Here is a 23,301-nt window from a genome sequence, read left to right as displayed (position 1 = left end):
GGGTTGCTGTGATGAGAAATGGGGAGAGGAAGAGAAACATCTGGATTGAATGTGGGCAGCTGGTACCTGTGGACTTTGTGGGACTCTCCTGCCTATGTTATCCCCCCAAACGCTTGTACAAATGGGGTTAATTTTTGGCAGGGCAATTTCCCATTAGTCCTTTGGCTGAAATAAAGAGCAATAGATACACCCACTCCACTTGCCATCATCTGTTGCAGGGTGGGTTCAGTGGTGAAATTCATTTTTTTTACTATTGGTTCTGTGGGTGTGGCTTGGTGGGCTTGGCAGGGGAAGGATACTGCAAAAACTCCATTCCCTCCCCACTCTGGGACCAGCGAGAGGTAGTATTTGACGGTCCTCCAAACTACTCAAAATTTCCTCTACCGCTTCTCCAGAACCTGCTGGATTTCACCCCTGGGTGGAGTTTCTACCAGCACCAGTACTGGTTCGCTATAATTCTGGGAATTGAAATCCACAAATCTTAAAAGTTGTCAAGTTTGGAGAGCCCCTCTTCTACCTCAACCTTTTACCCCTTGTAATTTCTCCAAAGACGGTATTAGGAATCCAAAACTAAAGCAGTTCATGAATCATTTCATCCCTATACTCAGTAGATGGCTTAAGGCAAGCCATCTCACTAAATACGACACCTCTGGTGCAGTGGTGGGATTCAAATAATTTAACAACCAGTTCTCTGCCCTAATGACCCGCTGGATAGGCGTGGCTCAGTGGTCATGTGACTGTGTGGGCGTGGCCAACTCAACGTCACTCAGGTCGATGGGCGCTTCGGCTTAGCTGTTACAATGTAATGAGGGTTAACCAGAGAGGCAGTTTCTGTAAGCAAGGCAATAAAGATCAGGCTAGAAACAACACCAGAATGTTTCCTTCCTGCCTTCCTTACAGGATTAGCCCTGTAAAGTGGAAAAAAACAAAAGGAGATTTCTTCCAACAACCGGTTCTCCGAACTGCTTAGAAAGTTAACAACCAGTTCTCCCAAATAGGTGTGAACTGGCTGAATCCCACCACTTGCGATACAGATTTTGGATAAACCCTTTGCGAATTGTTTCATTTGATACGGTTCTAAGGTTTAGGAGAGGGTGTTACAAGGAATGTATTGCTTTGGGCACCAAAGAGAGCTGAATATGCTTTTGGCGTTGTGGTACTTGGGACTCTGGCAGAAGATTTGCTGCTGCATTTCAGAGACCCCAAAAAATCCCAGGAAGAATTACATCTGCGTGTCAAATCAATGCTTGCAAATGCTATCCAAATGTCAACTCTGCCTGGAAGCTATGTTTATTGAATTGCATGCTATAGTTGAATTATAATAAATTGTAACATCTTCACTAAATCTTTTCACACAGCACTGGAACCTAAAGGAGTTTGGCATATTTTGCATTCCAGACTGGTAGGATGAATTCTTATCTCTTTGTCCATGCTCAAGGGTATATTTTTCCAATGTTGAAAAGTAAGGTGTCTTCTTCCTAACAATAAAATCTGAACCCAATCACGGAATTTAACAAAGCAGCTTGAAACTTAATACATGCTTATTCATTAAGACTGTGCTTCTTTAGTTATGCTTTTCCCTTCTACATAAACATCTGGTTGCTACCAAAAACATTTGGGGGGACACAGAAAGGACAGTCCCACCTTAGGGATGAAAGCCAACTGGATGACTTGGGCCAATTACCAGGAGACTGGGAGTTCTAGTCCCACCTTAGGGATGAAAGCCAATTGAGTGACTTGGGTTAATCACCAGCAATCCATGAATTTTACTCCTGATTTAATCAGGAAAGCAGACTAGATGACTTTGGGCCAATCACCAGGAGTTGGTGAGTTCTAGTTCTACCTTAGCAATGAAAGCAGGTTGAGTAATTTTGGGCCAATCACCAGGACTTAGTATATTCTAGTTCCACTTTAGCAATAAAAGCCAGCTGGGTGACTTTGGGCTAATCACCAGGAGTCAGAGAGTTCTAGTCCTGACTTCATCTGCAAATTGAAGTAGAATGCCACTGGCAAAAGAAAGCAAAAGTAGTAAACATAATAATGGGCAATCCCAAAACAATGGCGTACCCACATGAACGCCACTGGCATTGACAAAATCCTCATCCGTCAATTGCAAAAGGCAGCTTTACTTGGGAACAGCTTACATTCTATGACAATACCTTTAAACACCACCAAATATCTACACCTGCCTATCCTAGGTCCTTGGGAAGGACTTGACAAGCAGGCAAAAAATGTCAAATACAGCCGGAACATCTGGCTGGCTGTGCAATCAATCGTAATAATTTATTAAATTTATCAGCCACCCGACTTCCAGTCTCAACTCTCAGTCGGTCATACATTCCTTCTTCCTTCCCTTACAGATTAACAGTGTTGGAAGGGGCCTTATAGGTCATCTAGTCCAACCCATCACCCAAGCAGGAGACCCTACAACATTTCTGACAGATGGCAGATCAGTCTCTTCCTGGAAGCCGCCAGGGATGAAGCTCCCACAACTTCCGAAGGCAACTTCTGTTCCACTGGTTGATTGTTCTCATTGTCAGAAAGTTCCTCCTTTTTTCTAGGTTGAATCTCTCCTTGTTCAGTTTCCATCCATTATTCCTTGTCTGGCCTTCAAGTGCCTTGGAAAATAGCTTGACCTGCTCCTCTCTGTGGCAGCCCCTCAATTTGCTTGTTAGAAGATCGCAACAGAAGATCACATAACCCCAGGACACTGCAGCCGTCATAAATATGAGTCAGTTGCCAAGTGTCTGAATGTTTTGCTACAGATGTTAAGTGAATCATCACCGTTGTAAAATGAATCAGTCATTAAACAGATGACTAATTGTTCCAGAAAAGGTACATCCTTTGCCAGAAAAATAACAGTGAAAATAATAGCTACGATAAGCAATGAACTGAAATTTATGTCAAGAATAAACCACTTTAATCTGGATCTAATCAAGTGTGCTACAGTGGCTGATCTTTTTCACCTTCATGGATGATGGTGATGATGATGATTTTGGAAATAACTGAAGCTGGAAGAAACAAGAGTCATACTGTGATGGGTTCGCATGAGAAATGAAGCCGGTTGACTGTGGCTTATTCAATAATGGACATTTTAGGAAAAAAGGTATCTGGGCAGGTTTTTCAAAATTTTATTTTTATTTATTTTATTTTTATTTTGTCAAGCATATATATATATATGCTTTTCATGTATGAAAAGGATACGAATAAAAAGGGACATTAGGACAGGGACGGTAGGCACGTTGGTTTGTGCCTAGAAGGTCTTTTTTTGCAGATGGCATTTTGCCCTTACTCGGTGTTGACGAAGAGCTCTGCAGGACCCAGAAGCCCCCATCCCTCTTCAAGTCGCAGGGGAGGAAAAATAAATAAAAAGCAATGTCTGCCTCCCGAGCCTATTTCAACGGCTTTCCTTTCTCCTTAGCACGCAAGGTCTCTGCGCAGCGCCGGGACCGGGATAGATGAGAAAGCGAGCGAGTGAGCGAGAGTAAGAGGCGAGCGAGACCGCATTGTGGTTGGCGCGCCCGGCCGCGCGCCCCCTCTCTCCTCCCCCCGCCCTCCCGTCTGCGGTAACCGCGCATGCGCCGCAGCCTGCATTCCATCATGGCGGAGCCGTCCGACTTTCTCTCCTGCCGCGGCGAGGCTTCGTGGCGCCGAGCCTGAGGCGGCGGCTGGAGCGTCCTGCCCTCCCGGCGCTCGCCGCCTTCCTCCTCCGGTCCCCCCGCGCGGTGAGTTGCCGAGGGCTCCCCTTCCGGACGGGAGAGGCTTCTCTCCGGGCTGCCAGGGCGGGGCACTGGCCGGGCGGCAGGAGGAGGAGGAGGAGAAGGACGGGAGGGATAAAAGGGGGGGGGTGCACCGAGGGAGGGGAGAGGGATGCCCCCCCCGGAAATACCGGAGCGAGGAAGGGGGGATGAAGAGGCTGACTCCACTGTTTCCCCCTCCCCATGCCGATCCCCTCCTTCACCCCCCAGCAACAGCCCCCCCGCTGAACCCCTTTCCACCCCACCCCTGATTTCTATACCCCCCACCCGAATTCCAGAATAATTCCAGGATTTTGCAAAAAAAAAAGTGCTGATCTCCCTTCTCCCCCGTTGCAAACCCGGCGCTTTGCAGCCCCAGCTTTTCTTATATCTGTATCTGTATCTCTAGCTATCTGTCTATCTATATCTATAATCTTTATACCTATATTATCTATCTCCATCCATATCTATCTATCTATCTATCTATCTATCTATCTATCTATCTATCTATCTATCTATCTATCTATCTATCTATCTATCTCTATCACCTACCTACCTACCTACCTACCTACCTACCTACCTACCTACCTACCAACCAACCAACCAACCAACCAACCAACCAACCAACCAACCAACCAACCAACCAACCAACCAACCAACCAACCATTTATCATCTATCTCTCTATCATCTACCTACCTATCTTTCTGGTTTCCTTCCTGTTTCTTCCACACCCCCTTGCAAATTTCCCCCTCCCCTTGACCAAGTTTTTTTTTAAATCCATTTCCTTAAATTTTCCAGGGCCTCCTTCTCCACTTTCTGTCTGCCTGCCAACCAGCCTTGCATTCCCATCTTGACTTATTATTCCGGGGGAAAAAAAAACACAAAAACCCGCCTCCTTCCTCCAGCTGATCTTTTTCTTTCTTTTTTCCTTTTACTCTATTTCCAGAGCCAGCATCTTTCTTCCAACCAGCCGCTGGTTATGCTCCCCTATTTTTTGGGTGGGTGGGTGGAGGAGGTGGGGGGGGGTCAGAAGGGAAGAGAGGCTTGGAAAGATGAGGAAGGGGAGGAGTTGATGGGAGTGGAGGGGGGGGGTTGGTGGTGGGCTGGCTGTTAATCCTTGCTGGTGGAAAATGGATTTGGGGAGAAAGGACCTTGCTTTTGGAGGAATGGAGGTTGGAGTTTGGGGAAGGGGTTTTGTGTGTGTGGGGGGGTGACTCCCAAACTTGGGGAAATGGAGGGGGGAAAATGGGGAGAGATAACCACAGCTTAGGGTCAGGCAAGAAAGCTGGGTTGGAAGCCAGGTGAAGAGAATTGGACCCGCAAGGAAGGGGGAGAGGTAGTGGAGAGGGCTTTAGGCAAAAGAGGGTGATGGGGGGGGGCGGTTGTGGTGTGCCAGGATGCACCCAAAGGAGATGTGGGTTCAAAAGCTGGGTTGCAAAGTTTAGTAGAGTTTGTTGGAGGGAACCCCTAATATCTGTGGCCCCAGGATTGTGATTTTTTATGCTGGAAACATCTGGAAATGTGAGGCCAAAGGTATAAGAAACTTCAAGATGCCTGTGGAAAGGCACTTAAACAGATGGAAATGTTATAATGTTATAATGTTATAATGTTATAATTATATATATATATATATATATATATATATATATATGTATGTATGTATGTATGTATGTGTGTGTGTGTGTGTGTACACGTACGTACGTACGTACATACATACATACATACATACATACATACATACATACATACATACATACATATATATATATATATATATATATATATATATATATATATATATATATGTGTGTATATGTAAATGTATATGCTCCAGTTTTGCTTCCACCTGCTTTATGGATGTGGGTTTCTTTTATGTGGCAAGAAGTTCCCTTTGGGGAGGGGCGGGGAGAGAGAAAGATTCCTAGGAATGTCAGCCACCCCCACCCCCCTTCCCAGCAGAGCAGAGGTGATGGGTCCCGGCTGATACTCCTTTTAAAGGTTTGGACTCTAGGTGGCTATCTTTTTCTGTTGATGATCTGCTGCTGCTGCTGCGGCTAATTATTTTGAAAAGAGGGGAAAGGGGGTGGAGGAAGGGGGGGAATGCTTTCCCCTCCGCTCTTCTCCACCCCTTTTCCCCTTCAATGCTGTCTATCTGAATGCCACGTCGCCTTCCCCCGGCCTTTTGACTGAGTGCCTAGCAGCTTAGTAGATAACTCCGCGCCTCCCACAGCGTTTCTCCTGAGCCAAAGGTAGGTGCCGTTAATCGGCGGCTGCTCTCCAAACCGCCTGAAATACCTTCTGGATCCCTTCCTTTAGGGAACGAGAGAGAGAGAGGGGTGGGGTGGGGATTTGGAACCTATGTCCATGGTCCTTCTTAATTGCGAAGATATTAGAAGGTGCCAAGCAAGGTTTCAGTCATGTCTTTTGCAGCTGCGATCACAGGCTGGCAGCGTAGAGGGGAGGGGGGGAGAGGGTAATTCAGATGATGGAAACCTCTGTTTTGGGATTAAGAAGACCACCTTCCCTCCCTCCCTCCTTCCCCCCCCCTTTGCAAGAACCTTTCCTCAACATATGGCAAATAGTGTGTGTTATTATAATCTTGCCAACTGGCGGCCAGTGACGCAAATACTGGCAGGTGTATTTTATACTTCATTGTACATTTCCTGTTTGTTCTCCTTTTCAGCTTTTTTAGTCATCAATGTATAAATGTATAAATGGAATCTATTTCATAATTTCTTTTATCTGTTGGTTTTTTTTAAAAAAAAACGGGGTTTGCTTTTTAGATTAATTAAAGGAAAAGGGTATCTATTTTCGACGGGGGGGGGGGAAACCTGCGTTCGATTTTCATGCGTTTATGCTGTTTAAATACATTGTCCTGGATAAGGGACAGCAAATCTGTAGGATGACAGAATGGACAAGTCATTGAGATAGTGCTGTAGTTTGGTTCTTAAAAACGATTGTGTGATATAGGTGTTTTTAAGACCAGCTGCACTTGCTACAGCAGCCATTATGCAATGGTATGGGTGACATTTTTTTTTTTTTTGGAAATGTCAAATTTGCCACCCTGGAAAGATTTGTGATTCTGGCCTAATCAGTTTTCAGCTGAGAAATTACATCTTGGGGATAAATCGCTTTGAAATGAGGTGTATTTTATGGTCCTCCATTTCCAACCATGTTGGTAACATACCTATCACCAGGATCTGACTTATATGAGGGTTATAATAATAAGTGAAATAATTTATATAGCTTTTTGTTGTTTAGGAACCATGCTGTAAGCATCTTGATTTTACTTTATTTTTTCATGTTTCTTCTGTGGAGCCCAGGGCAATATCCGAAGCTTTGCAAAACTCCGAAGTAGCTTATGCAGTTGCATGGCCCAAGTTCACTCACTTGTCGTCAAATACTTTAAAAATAAGAACAGAAAAAGAAAATGAGTGAATTAGTACACAATATTTTGATTTTACTCTTCTGGGGGGCTATTTTGAGAAGTATAACAACTGGTTAGAATTAAATAGAAGTAGAAAAATATAGTAGGTTTTTTTTGAAAATTTGGGAAAATAATATTGCCTTATACTAAAATAGTGTTAAGGATAGTTATTCACTCTGGTTAAGTTGATCACAAAATAAAATAAGATCACTTTCTTTCTTGCCATTTGAAATATCACTGTAGTTCTTTCCCCCAAATTGTTTGTGATTTTTTTAAAATTTAATATTGTTTTGATTTTGTGCAAGCTTGCTGTTGAAACAGGCCTTTATATATCTTGTTTTCCCTTTCATCTGCATTCTTGTATGGCACTAAAGTTATATTTTAATTTGGGAAGGTTGAGATAGTGGATTTGTCAGCTCTTATCTCTTTTGCAGAGCAGAAGTTTTGGATTCCTGAATAAAAAAAACCAGATTGAACTCTATCTCTCCTTCTAGTAGGACTCATTGCGGTGGAGATATAATATATTCTCTTTCTCTCTCCTTCTCTCTCTTTTATATTAACCTAAGCTTTCTGGTCGATATTTCCTGGTGATCCAGGAACTCGGTCACTTGGAAAAACAAACAAAACCCAGCAGCATTGGAGCTTCCCGGATTCACAAATTTGCACAAATGTTGCACCCACATGATCTCCCAGGTTTGGGCCTGTCTCTGAACAAACATTTACTTTGGCATGGAAACTGAAAAACCTTATAGGGGACACGTGTATTGATCTGCAGAATTGATTAGGAATGGTAAGGACTATGCATCTTCCTCTCTCCCCTCCATCAGCAGCCATGGAATGACCAGAGAATGTAATGCTGTACGGTGACCCCTCAGTCCTCGACTTACAACAGTTCATTTAGTGACCTTTTGAAGGCAATGGCAACTGAAAAAAGTGACACATGACCATTTTTCACACTTACGACCTCCCCATGGTCCCCTGATGAAACTTCAGATGTTTGGCAATTGACTTATATTTATGACAGTCAGAGGGTCCTGCGACCTTCCGACAAGGAAAATCAAATGGGGGAAGCCGGATTCACTTAACAGCTACGTTGCTAACTTAACAACTACAGAGACTCACTTAACAACTGCGGCCTGAAAAGTCGTACAATGGGGCAAAACTCACTTGAGAAATGTTCTCGCTTAGCAGTGGAAATTTTGGGCTCAATTGTGGCCGTAAGTCGAGGACTACTTGTACTGTACAAAACTATTCTCGGCAAATCTTCCTATAGATTTTTCCAATGAACGAAAGCCACTTTTGGGACTAATAACTGCAGCTCTTTGGATCATTGACAAACTGCATATAATGATCCTGTAAATGGCATTTCCTGGATTAGGTCTCACTTGAAGCTCCTTTTAATTGGGGGTTACGCAAAGGGTGGTAATTTACTGATAACTGACTACGTTTATAGGTTGAAGAAAGTTCTGTGCTACAGGGTTAGAGTTCAAATCCTGGCTTAGGTATGAAAACTGGCTAGGTGACTTTGGGCCAGTCATCCTCTCTCTTGCCCCATGATGTCAGACAAGCAAGTTGGTTAATTCCTGTCACAACCAACGGATCAATACTTGGTTGATTAAAAAAAAAAGTGGACCCTTGTGGAAAAAGTTCTAGGAAGAAAAGAGAAGTGGGATGGCATAGGTGACCTCACGCTCCCCTGAACACTAGAGTATCAGTGCTTTGCGTAAATCTGATGTAGGATGTAATTTGTTTACTATTTAAGGATAGCATAATTAATCTTATTTTATGGTGTATTAGATTAATCGATCCATTCCAAAGATAATAAGGCTTTGCCAAATTTTTACCTGAAAGTGAAATTGAAAAAATTTAGTACTAGAGTTTGATGCTAGATAATTTTCCTCTTAAAAGGAATAATTGAATCAAATTAAGAACGTAGCCTCTTTGTTCCCATTGTTAGTGAGATTTTCTTTACACTTTATGCAGCTATGTTTTATTACTAGAAGACCAGCTGTATTGGGGTGATTGATTGGCTTGTTATATGTTTGAATACTATTAACCATGCGTACACAAAATCCTCTTCATTTTAATATCTTGTGTTATAGCAGTGATGGGAAACCTTTTTGTAAACGCGTGCCCAAATTGTGTGTCATGCCCAACACCCACAATGCAATGCACCCCGCCCACCTGCGCATGTGTGCGCAACCCCCATGCATGCGTGCACACCACACACTACCCCACCTGCATGCGTGCATGAACACCCCCCCCCAGTGTGTGCGTGTGTGTAGTTTTCGTCTTCCCCAAGCATCAAGAAAGCCTCTGGATCTTGGGGAGGGCAAAAAACGAACCCAACAGGGTAACTGGAAGTTTGGGAACAATCCATTTCTGAACTTCTGGGGAGGGCTGGCAGATATGACTCTGCATGCCACCTATGGCACGCATGCCATTGGTTCACCATCACAGTGTTATAGGCTTTCCGTGCTTCCTTGAATCTCCCAGAGTTGGGAAATTGTGGCTCATAGGACTCAGATTCTTAATAAATATGCTGCTCGAGGAATACATGGTATGGCAGCCTGTGTTAGTCCCAATTACACTATTACCTTGGAATAAATGTCTGTAATGAAGCTGGATTAATGTGCTCATTCAGATAGACTTATAATATCTGAGCGATCAAAACTGTCATCTGACTCACAGCGATCGTTCCGTTGAAGAAGTATGCAACTTATCGCCACGATCGTCTGCCTATAATGTCAGAAATGAACTTGATGCCTGAAGGACATCTAGGCACACAATCTGAACAATGTAGGATGGCCTCAAGGAAGCATTCCTCCTCAGTTTCCCCAACATTACTTTAGCTTTTGTAATGCTAAAAAAAAAAGGTTCGTCCGTACATTTCATGAACACATAAAATGAAAGCAAGAACACCACCACCCCCGCCTTTCAATACTTTTGGATGGGAGTGGAGGAGGGTAGTGGACATGGAAAGAATGTGTACAAGATAGAGAAAGATAGCGGACATAAAGAGAATGTGTTGACTAACAGAGTAGGATGGAGGATGAGTTTGGGAAGAAAATCTAAACATAAAATTAAGAAGCACTGAAAAGGTGGCTCAGTGGCTAAGACACTGAGCTTGTTGATCAGAAAGGTCGGCAGTTTGGCGGTTCGAATCCCTAGCACCGCATAATGGAGTGAGCTCCTGTTACTTGTCCCAGCTTCCGCCAACCTAGCAGTTCGAAAGCACATAAAAATGCACGTAGAAAAATAGGAACCACCTTTGGTGGGAAGGTAACAGCGTTCCGTGCGCCTTCGGCATTTAGTCATGCTGGCCACTGCAGGTGCATTGCAGGTGTCAGCAGTTGCATGAATGGAGGTGGTCCTATACTTGCATTCAAAAGGATTTTTGACAAAGGTCCTTGTGAAAGACTCTTGAATAAACTATCGTATTTTTTGGAGTATAAGACGCACCTTTTTCCCTCTAAAAAGAGGCTGAAAATTTGAGTGCATCTTATACACTGAATACAGCATTTTTTTTGCCTTCCAAAACGCCTCCCCCTTCACCAAAATGGCTGTGCATAGCTTTTAGAAGGCTTTCAGAGAGCTCCTGGGGGCTGGAGAGGGCAGAAATGAGCGACAAACGGCCCGTTTTTTTGCCCCCCAGCAGCACTCTATAAGCTTCCATGCCCTTTTTTTAACCAAACAAACCAGACCGGTTTTCGCAAAAAACAGGCCATTTTTGCTCGTTTTTGCCCCCCCGCCAGGAGTACTCTACAAGCCTCCTAAGGGCTATTCATGCCCTTTTTTGAAAGAAAAAAAAACAGGCCCGTTTTCATGAAAAATGGGCCGTTTTTGGGAGGTTTGCAGAGTGCAAAAACATTTCAAAAAAATTTCCTCTTCAAAACCTTGCTGCGTCTTATACTCCAAAAAATACGGTAGTTGAACTATGGTTCAGCCTGGCAGGGTGGAGGCCTCAAGCAGGGAATTAGCCTTGAATTGTAAGAGATCCAGGATTGCTTCCATGCATCTGTCTGTCTTCCCTTCCCAAGCTCCATGGAACCTCATCTATCTGTTCCTAAGGGAAGACAAGCATTCTGGGGAGATTTTGGTATTATAGGTCTAACACAAGAAAGTGGTCAACGCGTATGGATCTGCTTACTTGCAACTGACAACTGTGGAAAACACGGAACAGAATAAATGGGCAGTTTCTCACATTGGAGGGAAGTGCAAAGTAGTGTCCCCCAAGGATCTGGTTTAGGCCCATGTTCAACTTGTTAATAAATGAGTTTAGTCAAGATGTTTCCAATTAAATGACAAAATTGGCAGATGACACAATTATTTTCAGCTAAGACATAAGGGAATTGTGAAGAGCTCCAACGAGATCTCTTCCAACACTGCTTAGATCACTAAATGGCAAATGCAATTTAATCTCTTCCGGCACAATGATAGGCTGTCACTACATACTAGATGCATGGGAGCAAGAATGGCAGGGAAAAAAAACATTTTCATATTCTCTTCTAATTAAATAAGTTTCACTTTAATAATGTGTAACATAAGTATTTTTCTAATTTAGTTAATGTATCTTTCTGAGTAAGTATTTTTTTAAATTGAATTTTAAACTTGATTACAGTTTGGAGTGCTGTGGATTTCATAGTTGTTTACTGAGTGTTGAGCCAGTTTGGTCTTAGTGGTTAAGGCACCTGGCTAGAAAGTGGAAGACGGGGGGTTCTAGCCCCGCCTTAAGCATGAAAGCCAGATGGGTGACTTTGGACCAATCACGAGAATACTGTTGAGTTCTAGTTCCGCTTTAGGCATGAAAGGTGGCTGGGTGACTTTGAGCCAGTCACTAGGAAAATGTGAGTTCTAGTTCTGTCTCAGGCATGAAAGCCAGTTCAGTGACTTTGGGCTCGTCACCAGGAGTTCTAGTCTCATCATATACATCTCACTGTCTGGCTGACCTTGGAGCAATCACACACACTCAGCCCAACTCACCTCACAGGAATATCATTCTCGGGGAAAATAGGAGAAGAAAGTTAAGTTGGATGTGTTTGCCACCTTGAATTATTTGCCAAAAAAACGGCAGAATAGAAATAAAAAGAATTAAAAACATGCTCAGTATACAGGAGTATCAGGCTGTTTGAGCCATACTGCAGGGTTTATTCTAGGAGTATATTTGATTTTTAAGGTACCCTACAACTTTTACCTGTAAATAAGATTGATTTGCCATACAATGCAGGGAGGAACCACTGATTTAGAATCCAGAGTTTGGAACCGTGATGGCGAACCGATGGCACGCATGCCCAAAAGTGGCACGCGAAGCAATGTTGCCTGGCACATGTGGCCTTGCCTGTTTGCCTTCTGGGTTTCTGGCACGCATGCACGTGTGACGGTCAGCTGCCCTTTGCGTACGGGGCAGTGCCGAAAGCCGGCCTTCCCATGTGTGCTGGCCAGTTGATTGTCATGCGCACTAGAACCCGGAAGTTTGGCTTTTTCGGAGCGCGGCCCCGATGAGAGCACACATGCGCGTATGACATTTCCGCAAGTGCCGAAAAGGTTTGCCATCATTGGTTTGGAGGTATCTAAAAGCTCTGCTGATGAGGATTACAGTAGAAGAAGAGGAGAGGTTTTCCGCTGTTTGGTTTCACTCAAGTTTTAAAAAATGCCTGCCTCTGATTATAGGCAAAGAACAGAAAAGATTTTTGATCTCTGGATGCTAGTATTCTATGTTAAGGGACAAAGAGTTTCATTATTTGTATGTGTAGTGGATTATAATGGCTGTGAAGCCCAGTTGGGATTCAACAACTTTAACTGAATTGGCTTATTTTGCTTATGCTACAAGATTCTTAAGAAGATACTTCTTCTAGGCCATCTGAATAGAATAGAATGGAATAGAATAGAATAGCAGAGTTGGAAGGGATCTTGGAGGTCTTCTAGTGGAATCCCCTGCTTGGACAGGAAACCCTACACCACTTCAGACAAATGGTTATCCAACCTCTTCTTAAAAACTTCCAGTGTTGGAGAATCCACAACTTCTGGAGGCAAATTGTTCCACTGATTAATTGTTCTAACTGTCAGGAATTTTCTCCTTAGTTCTAAGGTGCTTCTCTCCTTGATTAGTTTCCACCCATTGTTTCTTGTTCTACCCTCAGGTGCTTTGGAGAATAGCTTGACTCCCTCTTCTTTGTGGCAGCCCCTGAGATATTGGAACACTGCTATCATGTCTCCCCTAGTCCTTCTTTTCATTAAACTAGACATACCCAGTTCCTGCAACCGTTCTTCATATATTTTAGCCTCCAATCCCTTGAGAAATTAGAATTCTTCATAACTGCAGATACTCAGCCTTGATTCCTCTGCGTATCTAGAATACCTTCTACCATTCAACTCTTCCCATCATGATCTGAGCTCAGTTCCCCCCTCTATTTGAGACTTTTCAAAAAGTGTTGTCCATGTTACTTCATAACGGATTTACATCTTTTAGTAATAGCAGTGCGAAATAAGGAAATAAATATTGAGATGTTTAGGATGCTGGCTTGTGCTGTGAAACTGCAGGAAAGACACTAACCCATGCTGTGGGAATACTTAATCTCTATTAACCATTTTCATCTCTTCCTCTGCTCTCATATTTATCTTCCCTCTTCAGTGGTTGCAGGTAATCTCAACCAGCGTACCGTGTTCCCCCGAAAATAAGACATGGTCTTACTTTCTTTTGACTCCTCCCGAAATAAGTGCTTGGCCTTATTTTTGGGGAGGTCTTACTATTTTTGAGGTGCAGGAGGCGACGAGCGTGGTCACCTCATGGCCGCTGCTGTGTTGCAATATTTTCGGGGAGGGTGTCAGTTTTCCAAATAACATCCAAAATTAAATCAGAGTCCAAGGCAAAGTATTTTAAGGTAGATTCGGGTTAATGTCAGGGTTCCCAGATGTGCCAACATGACTCACTTAATAAATTGGAACTTTGAGCAATACTTTGCCTTGGACTCTGATTTAATTTTGGATGTTATTTGGAACCCTGACAGAGGGCTTATTTTAGTGCATGCACTCAAAAGCCTGATTGGGTTTATTATCCAGGGAGGTCTTATTTTCAGGGAAACAGGAGAGGTAGGTGGATAGGTAGATAGATGGAGGGAGGGAGAAAGAGGTTTCTACCTTTCCTGATTTTGACTCATAGCCTCTGGCCTAAGGACTTCCTATTGATCTAATATGAATTGATGCCTATGCAATACTGTGATTGAATCTCTGAAGTTATAGTATTTTGATCTTGATTAGTTGTTAGTTTGTGTTCAAGTTCCTTAGCCTGTGTGCTGTACATGTCTAGATCATATGCAGAACCATAGATCTGAGTAAACAGATCATACTTCCCTTCACGATAACTTTTCACTTTCCTCCCTTCTTCTAGGTAAAGGTTTGTGCAAACCTTTACCACAATTGCTCTATAAAAACCCTGGCATAATTCTTTCTCCTGGACTATGACCGTACAATATCGCTAAGCACCGTATGCCTTGCTTTTTATAACTGACAAGCACAGAAGAAACATCCATGATTTTATAGTGAAAAATTAGAGCCAAGGTGGCGCAGTGGTTAAATGCAGCACTGCAGGCTACTGCTAGATCAGCAGGTCAGCGGTTCAAATCTCACCGGCTCAGGGTTGACTCAGCCTTCCATCCTTCCGAGGTGGGTAAAATGAGGACCCAGATTGTTGGGGGCAATATGCTGACTCTCTGTAAACCGCTTAGAGAGGCCTGAAAGGCCTATGAAGCGGTATATAAGTCTACTGCTATTGCTATAAAAAAAATGGATTGGTCCCAAGTTATGACAGTGGAAAACTGAAGGGAACAGAGGAGTGTTGAACTCACAATAAAATTGTGGTCTAATGGAAAAGGCACCAGACTAGAAACTAGAAGAGTTGTGAGAGTTCTAGTCTCGCCTTCGATATGAAAGCTGGCTTGAGGATTTTGGGCCAATCACCAGGAGACTATGAGTTCTAGTCCCGCCTTAGGCGTGAAAGTTGGCTCGGTAACATTGGGCCAATCACCAGGAGCCTGTAAGTTCTAGTCCCGCTTTAGGCATAACATTTGGTTGGGTGACTTTTGGCCAGTCATTCCCGCTCAGCCCAATCCACCTTGCATGGTTACTGTTTTGGGAAATTGGAGAAGGAAAGAAGATTAAGTATGTTTGCCGCTTATTTGTAAGAATAATAAAGGTGGGATACAAATAAATAATTTAGAGCTGTGATTTTATCCAATGATGTAAAAACACCACAAAATACTTCTGATCACAATCGTATGTATATCAGGTTTGGTATTCTTACTTTGATTTTGAGGAGTCAAGATACAGTAATAAATATTGAGGGAGAAATATATATTGAAATTTCTTCGAGAGAGAGAGAGAGCGTGCATTTGTGTTTGCAGGAATTAAAAAGTTTTAACAACCTTTGGTGGTTTATTCCTTCACCAAAGGCAAAATTTTAAGGCATATTAATTATCTTTTCGACTACATTTGCTTTTGAAGCAAAACTTAAGAAACATTTTTAATGATTATTTGCAAACCAATGGCATTTTCTGTATAGAAGCCAAGTATTATACACAAAAGAGAGGCCATATAAGGTCTCCTGGGAAATATTTAAAATTATTTCTAATGATTTAATAATAATAAAAAAACATGCCTTCAGTTATGAGCAGATTGCTGTTATGGAAAGTATGGGGCCTTCCCATCTCTGCCTCCCAAAAGTTAAGTTATAACTAGGTTCCTGTCAAAAGATAGTTATTTGCCTGACCTTTTTTGACATTTGGAATATGTAAATCATTTTGCCTGAAGCGCTTCTGTGTGGTCTCCCTTGTAATATGAGAAAAAATGTTGAGAATCTGATAAAATGAGATTATCAGAAAGTGGGCATGAAATAGTAAAGGAGTGATTGTGTTTTGATACCGATTCTCTTTGGGCTCTGTTCATAAATGAGCAACTATCGACTACTACAAGTGTTGCTTTCACATTCCAAAGTAAGCTTTAGGCAATCTTATAATGTACATTCCTGTGTTTGGAGAATGGTGAGATGCTGCTTAAACAATGTTCTCTCCATCTATTATTGGTGTCGTACTAGCTGGCAGGGACGAAATGTAGACATGAATCCCACAACAAACTTTGAACCATCTCAGTACCCAACAGATTGAGGACAGTCTTTTCTGCAAGCTGGGCTAGATCAGGTCAGTTTTATTTGGCTGAGGGTTAGATTTGTGGCTGTGTGTGTTGTGGGTGTGTGCCTTGTGGTTAGTTTATTGACTCCTGGCGACTGCCTGGGCAAGTCCCTATATTTTTCTTAGAAGATTTTGGAAGTCTTTTACTTTTGTCTCTTTTCTAGAGCTGAGAGAGAATGATTGGCCCAAGGTCACCCAGCTACCCTGTTTCCCTGAAAATAAGACCACCCTGGATAATAAGCCCAATTGGGCTTTTGAGCACATGTGCTAAAATAACCCTCCCCCGAAAATAAGCCCTCCCTGAAAATATTGCAGCACAGCAGCAGCCATGAGGTGACCACGCTCGCCGCCTCCTGCACCTCAAAAATAATAAGACCTCCATGAAAATAGGGCCAAGCACTTATTTCGTGGGCCAAAAGAAAATAAGACCCTGTCTTATTTTTGGGAAAACACGGTAGAACTCATGGTTTCCTGGATTCTTGCCTGGTGCCTTAACCACCATACCAGACTGGCACTAGCATACCATGCCATTCAAAGCTTTGAACTTTTGGCTTTGAGTTCATTGTCAGCATATGCCCTCAGGCATACGATAGCCGAATTATCAATTAATGAATGAAGAATTGGCAAGGTACATCAAGCCAACGCTTGGGAGACTCCTTACACTTACTCTTCCTCCTCCCCTCCTTTGGCATATGCCAAGATTCCCATGAAGGTGGTTTCTAAGCATTAGAGCATTGCTTTCAATGTGGATGCCTTCTCAGTCCAAATCCAATACTCTAACCACTGCACTACATTGACTCTCGGGTGAAACGAAGTCATCCAGTCTTTATTAAAAAGGTCTAGAGGTATTAATAAATTGCTCACTGTAGTTGTTTGTGCAAATAAGAAACTGGCAGCTAGTGTGTGGGTTGTATGCTTAGATGCTTTGTCTGGGTTCCTACCACTCGTTCTTTGACTGACTGGCGATGAAATTACAAAATTCCATGAGTTATTTACCTAAGAATGAATGCGAACATGTAATTTGGCTTTTGCAAACCACAGATGTCCTCATTAAATCCCAGACTAGTTGGATTGCCAGCGTTACAGGAATGCCAGTCCTAGAACTACTGAGAATGTTCCTAATAGAAAATGGAACCTAGAATAACAAGAGTTGGAAGGGATCTTGGAGGTCTTCTAGACCAACCCCCTGTTCAAACAGGAGGCTCTATATCACTTCAGACAAATAGCTGAAATAAAGTCTCCTGTTGCCTTCTCTGGTAATTAAAATTAAAGAATATCTAGAACTTGGCTTCTTTGATGGGCGGTATATGAATATATATAAAACATTGAAACAAAACTCACTTTTGAACTTATTCCTGTTCTAATAGTCCATTGATTACTATTGCAGACACATGAAAAGTTACTAATGCATTTTAAATACTTTCCTTTAGACAGTAGAGTTTGGCTGCCTGTCATCAGTTTTTCTTAAATAGTTCTGTGTTGATTCTTTCTCCATTCTCCAGTGTGGCTGTCCAAAGAGTTGCAGTGTATGTTACCTTGAGTATGTTCAGGGGGTTTTGGTAGTTCATTTTGTTGTTAGTTGCAAAGTTGTGTCCCACCCATCACGATCCCATGGACAACATTCATCCAGGCCTTCCTGTCCTCAACCATCCTCTGGTGTCCATTTAAGCTCATGCTTAAATACTTCAATGACTCCATCCAGCCACCTCATTTTCTGTCATCCTTTTCTTCTTTTGCCCTCAATCTTTCCCAGCATGAGGTTCTTCTCCAGGGAGTCCTTCCTTCTCATTAGGTGGCCAAAGTATTTGAGTTTCCTCTTCAGGATCTGGCCTGCTAAAGAGCAGTCAGGGTTGATCTCTAGGACTGACCAGTTGGATGGCCTTGCAGTATAAGGGACTCTCAGGAGTCTTCTCCAGCACCATAGTTCAAAAGCTTCCATTCTTTGGCGCTCACCCTTTCTTATGGTCCAACTTTCACAACCATCCATTGCAACTGGGAAAACCATAGCCTTGATTATATGCACTTTTGTTCGCAGAGTGATGTCTCTGCTTTTTAGTATGCCGTCTAGATTTGTTATAGCTTTCCTCCTTAGGAGCAAGCGTCTTTTAATTTCTTGGCTGCAGTCCCCATCTGCGGTGATCTTGGAGCCCAGGAAAATAATAGTGAAAATTGAAATTTGAGCATTGGAAGTGTAGATCCAAAGGCCAATTTGATGTCAAATGGCAACTTTCAAAGCCTTGTTTAAGTCTATGTGTTTTGAAGTGAAACAATAGCAAACTTGTCACAGCTTTTTAAAAGTACTGTTCTCATTGGTGACTAAATATTTTTTCAACTTCATCAAACTTTGCAGTTATTTTTAAAGGCTTATATTTTAATGATTGCCACTAGAGATTGACATTTTGACTTAGTTGGCTGTTCTGGTTATCATAGATTAATTGGATGAGTAGAATTATCTTCCACTGGGATATATCCTAGCAGCTGTTAAATTAAGTGGGAACTATACTGGTCACTGCTTAAGACGAGGCATTTGATCCTTGAGTTATTTTGCTCGCTTTTAAGGGACTACAGATTTTTTTCATTGAAAAGGCTGTGTGTGTGTGTGTGTGTGTGTGTGTGTGTGTGTGCATACACACACCTTCAAATTTACAAATAGGCTTTTGTTACGGCCCAAGTGTCAAAATTTAATAATGGAGTAGTGCTTACTGAGCTGGTAAATATTTGGTAAACTGACCTCCAGGTCTGTTCAAGACCTGTCAACCAATACAGTATATGAAGCATTAATGCTAGAAACCCTTTGTAAAATATTAAGTACCATTAAGAAAGAAAGAAGAAATAGCCATGCCTCACAAAATACACAAATGAAGGTTTGTTTCCCAGATTTGATGATGGCATTTATAGAAATGGCATAAATATTGGTTTTCATTGACTAGAGCTGTTGGGCATGAATCTGTCTCTAGTGATGTGCAATGGCTTTTCTCAAGGACTAATTCCATACACTGTGCTTGGGATTTTATTTGTCCCTTGTTTATTATTTTATATTTCATTGTATATTCTTTTGTGAGCCACTGGGAGTCTTGTCTTTGAGGCAGGGTCTATTGTGATTAATAAACAAACAAAAAAATCCGAAATAAATAACCTTCTGTATTCAGGAACATGACTCCCAAGTTTTTTATTTATTTGTTTGTTTGTTTTACCATCCGTCTCATTTAGAGGCGATTTTAGGCAATATAACCTTTCATTTGCATTAAATTCCTCTTCCCCCACCCCCTCTTTTTCCTGGAAATATTCTTGGGGTTGTATACTAACTTTAGAATCAGAGCTCAAACTCAAAGCTTGTTTGGATTTGGACTTAATGAGAAGCAATTCATTACCAGATCTTAGACGTTTTACATTATGGCAGTCACAAGATTCATTTTTCTGTTCGATAAGTCATGATTTAAGATGACTGGCTCTTAAACAGGCCAGTTTTTGAAGTTTATGAGAAGCGGTGCATTCTGGGAACAAGGATCACGTTTAGCCTTTGCATAGCACCTGGGATTGTTTTTGTGTACCTGGTACCTTGTTGTTTCAAAAGTTCTATAATGAAAGCTGGTGTTACCAGTTTCGATCAAACTCACTTGCCAATGTTTCTAAGGTGACAAAGTAGGGGATCTTGCCAAGAATTCTCAGGGAAATGGGTGCTTTACTGCAACACAATTAAAGTTAATAATAACAGATAACAGATTAACAGAGTTGGAAGGGAACTTGTAGGTCATTTAGTCCAGTGGTCACCAACTAGTTGTCTATGGACCATGGGTGGTCTGCAAGAAAATTTTGGTTGTCCGCAGAAAAACTATTTGCATTTTTGATATTGCACTAAATACTATTTATCTTTTTAAAAAATTCATATTAGTGGTCCGTGGGATTTAAAATTATGAATTTAGTGGTCCCTGAAGTCCTAAAGGTTGGTGACCCCTGATCTAATGCACCCCCCCCTGCTCAAACAGGAGACCCTACACCATTTCTGACAGATGGCAGTCCAGTCTCTTCTTGAAAGCCTCCAGTGATGAAGCTCCCACAACTTCTGAAGGCAACTTTTGTTCCATTAGTTGATTGTTCTCACTGTCATAAACTTTCTCCTTATTTCCAGGTGGAATGTCTCCTTAATTAGTTTCCATCCATGATTCTTCATCTGGCCTTCAGGGGCTTCGGAAAAGTTGCCAGACATACATGAAATATAAGGTTGTCCTCAATTTACGACCACAGTTGAACCCCGGATTTTTGTTGCTCAGCAAAACATTTGTTAAATGAATTTTCCCCATGTTACCACCTTTTTTTGTGCCACAGTTGTTAAGTGAATCACTACAGGTCTTAAGTTAGTAACAGGGTTGTTTAAGTGAATCTGGCTTCCCCACTGACTTTGCTTGTCAGACAGTCGCAAAAGGTGTGCCCACCTGACCATGGGACACTGCAACCGTCATAAATATGAGTTGAGCATCTGAATTTTGATCATGTGACCATGGGGATACTACAATGGTCGTAAGTGTGAAAGATGGTCATAAGTCAGTTTTTGCAGCGGTGTTGTAACTTTGAATGGTCACTAAATGAACTGTTGTAAGTTGAGGACTGCCAGTATGTCAGAGGAAATAGATTTTTTCCCCCTAAACGCTTCTGTAAAGTTTTCTCACCCCCACCCCCAATTTTTATTTTGTTGGGAAATACTATTGGATTTGGGGAGGGGGTTGGACTAGATGACCTACAAGGTCCCTTCTGACTGTTAATCTATTTCCCGATAGGCTAAAGGAGAGAATTGGGTCACAGTGTTTTCGTACTTTCCTTGAAGGTGATCTGCATTTTAGTTTCTGTTTATCTGGAAAAGTTTTTCCTTTCTCTTGGAACCAATATGGTTCCAAGAGAACCATACTGTGGTTTCAATATGATTGCTAGTTGATTTTTTAGAAGTAACAGCAAGAAGCAGTTCCTTAGTAGGAAAAGAGAGAGCAAGGCAGGTTGATTTCAGAAATTCCTTAAAAGTCCCCTGCAGAGTTCCTTCATTTATTCCTCCTGCTTTGCATCTCTCTCTGTCCCTGTTTCTCTGTCTCTGTCTCTCTCTCTTTCATTCTCAGTTCCACTTTCTGCATCACATTTTGGTTATGGGCTGTGGAGCTTCTCTACAAGCATAGTACAATGTTTTTTTTAAAAAATAAAATTAGCTATCATGCAACTGATCCTCCTGCAATGAAGATCTTGAGTGGATTTCTTAAGTGAGAAAGAAAGATGCACTTTCCAGAATGTTTTAAGCCTGTTTTGAAAAAATGTTTTCTGTGGGGTTTGCCAGAGGAAAACCGCAAAGGGTCTTAGAAGAAACATTTTTGGGGGGGCTCCTAGCCCTCAGGTTGGGGTATTACACAGAAACTACTTTGGTCATACCTTGACTTACCTGTTCTACTTCTCCCAGTGGGAGAGTGTGAAGGTGATTATGTGGGTGCATGATACATATTTTTCAATGCTTTTTAAAAAAATCATTTTTACATGCACTTGAGTTTTTGCATTGGTGATGTTTTATTTTGACGCTGATAGCTGTCCTGAGTCTCTTTTTTGGGGGTGGGGGGAGATGTCATACGACACACACAGACAAAGCCCTGATGATGTTACCTAGTTGGGTCGTGAAATGTATAAAAGAAAACAACTAAACTCAGAGAGCACTAAGGACCTCACACAGATCTGCCTGTGGCTAAGATGACTCTTAGATGTTCAAGCATAATAATGTTTCTGAAGTGGTGGAAATTTCTATCTAAATGTTGCTCTGGAATGTTTGTTGGAAACCTTGACATGGTATTTTTAACGATCTGATTAAATTCTTATGGCAGGGGTCGGCAACAGTAAGCACTCAAAGAGCCATTTGGACCCGTTTCCCACAGAAAAGAAAACACAGGGAGCCACAAAACCCTTCCCATGCCTGACTATTTCCTGAGCAGCCGCAGAACTAGCCTATGTAGTTGAATTAAACATTCTGTTTTCTTCTGGAACTTTTCTTTTCTTGGATTTATCCATGGTTGGCTTACTGGGGGTTGAAAAGCTCAATAAATCCCGTGCCGGCAGGTATCACACATTGGCAATTGGGACGCATATTTTGCGCGACAGGGAGCCGCAGTGGAGGGATGAGAGAGCCACATGCGGCTCGAGAGCTGCAGGTTGCTGATCCCTGTCTTATGGGAATGGGCCACTTGTAAATGGCTTATCTGCTCCCAGCCTTTGCAATTCACTTCTCCCTTTCTCTCATACGGTGAACATTGTATAGACAGCAGGGGTGTCCAAACTTGGGAACTTTAAGGCTTGTGGACTTCAACTCCCAGAATTCCCCAGCCTGGCTGGGGAATTCTGGAAGTTGAAGTCCGCAAGTCTTAAAGTTCCCAAGTTCGAAAACCCCTGGTATAGGGCTTCTGTAATAACCCCAGAGGCTGGTTAAGAAACCGTGCTATACATCTAAATAAATAATGCAGCAACCTATTTTTTCTGTTGTGTGTCCAACAAATCCTTTGCTTTTTAGAAAAACCTTCTTCATGCAAAAAGTGCCTTATAATGTGCTAGAAACCTCAAATGTGGAAATAGGGACACCGCACACCACCTGACTTCTCCTTCCAGTCCTCCAAACTGCCACCTGTATCTCAAATGTTTCAGGCATGTTTTTCACAGCCGGTTATATTTTTAAACCAGTAATTTGAATGCTTGGTTAGTTCCCAGAGGACTTTCCTTGATTTGCACTGTATTTTCTTCTTCTTTTCTTTTCAATATGCCGGTGGAGGGTTGAAGTAGGTTTTATTGAAAGAAGAGTCTGAAGAGCCACATTTTTTGACAAAAGGTGTGGCTTTTGGAAAACTGCCTTTTTATTTCACTGTTGATAAAATTGCTTGTCATAATAGTGGGGTACCGTTGTAATTAGTACCAGTTTTCTGCACAAACTCTGAAAAGAAT

The 23,301-nt window shown here is 42.1% G+C and overlaps 1 protein-coding gene across 2 annotated transcripts in view; it reads left to right on the top strand.

The window, feature by feature from the left end:
* The first annotated feature begins 3,569 nt into the window (after positions 1-3,569).
* The window catches only part of LOC106549156 (fibronectin type-III domain-containing protein 3A), a 69,213-nt gene continuing 49,481 nt past the window's right edge, over positions 3,570-23,301 (top strand). The window contains exon 1 of one of the 2 annotated variants that reach the window (XM_087728333.1): positions 3,570-3,725. The gene's annotated coding sequence lies outside the window, so the exon portion shown is untranslated. Of the gene's footprint in view, positions 3,726-5,853; positions 5,992-23,301 lie in introns of those variants that run through there. The other variant, XM_087728334.1, reaches the window with a different exon arrangement.

This window comes from Thamnophis sirtalis, unplaced genomic scaffold (assembly GCF_051295495.1).
Source record: "Thamnophis sirtalis isolate CommonGarterSnake01/CBP01778 unplaced genomic scaffold, rThaSir2_p1.2 scaffold_13, whole genome shotgun sequence".
Lineage (NCBI taxonomy): Eukaryota > Metazoa > Chordata > Lepidosauria > Squamata > Natricidae > Thamnophis > Thamnophis sirtalis.
This window is presented reverse-complemented; position numbering and strand designations above follow the sequence as displayed.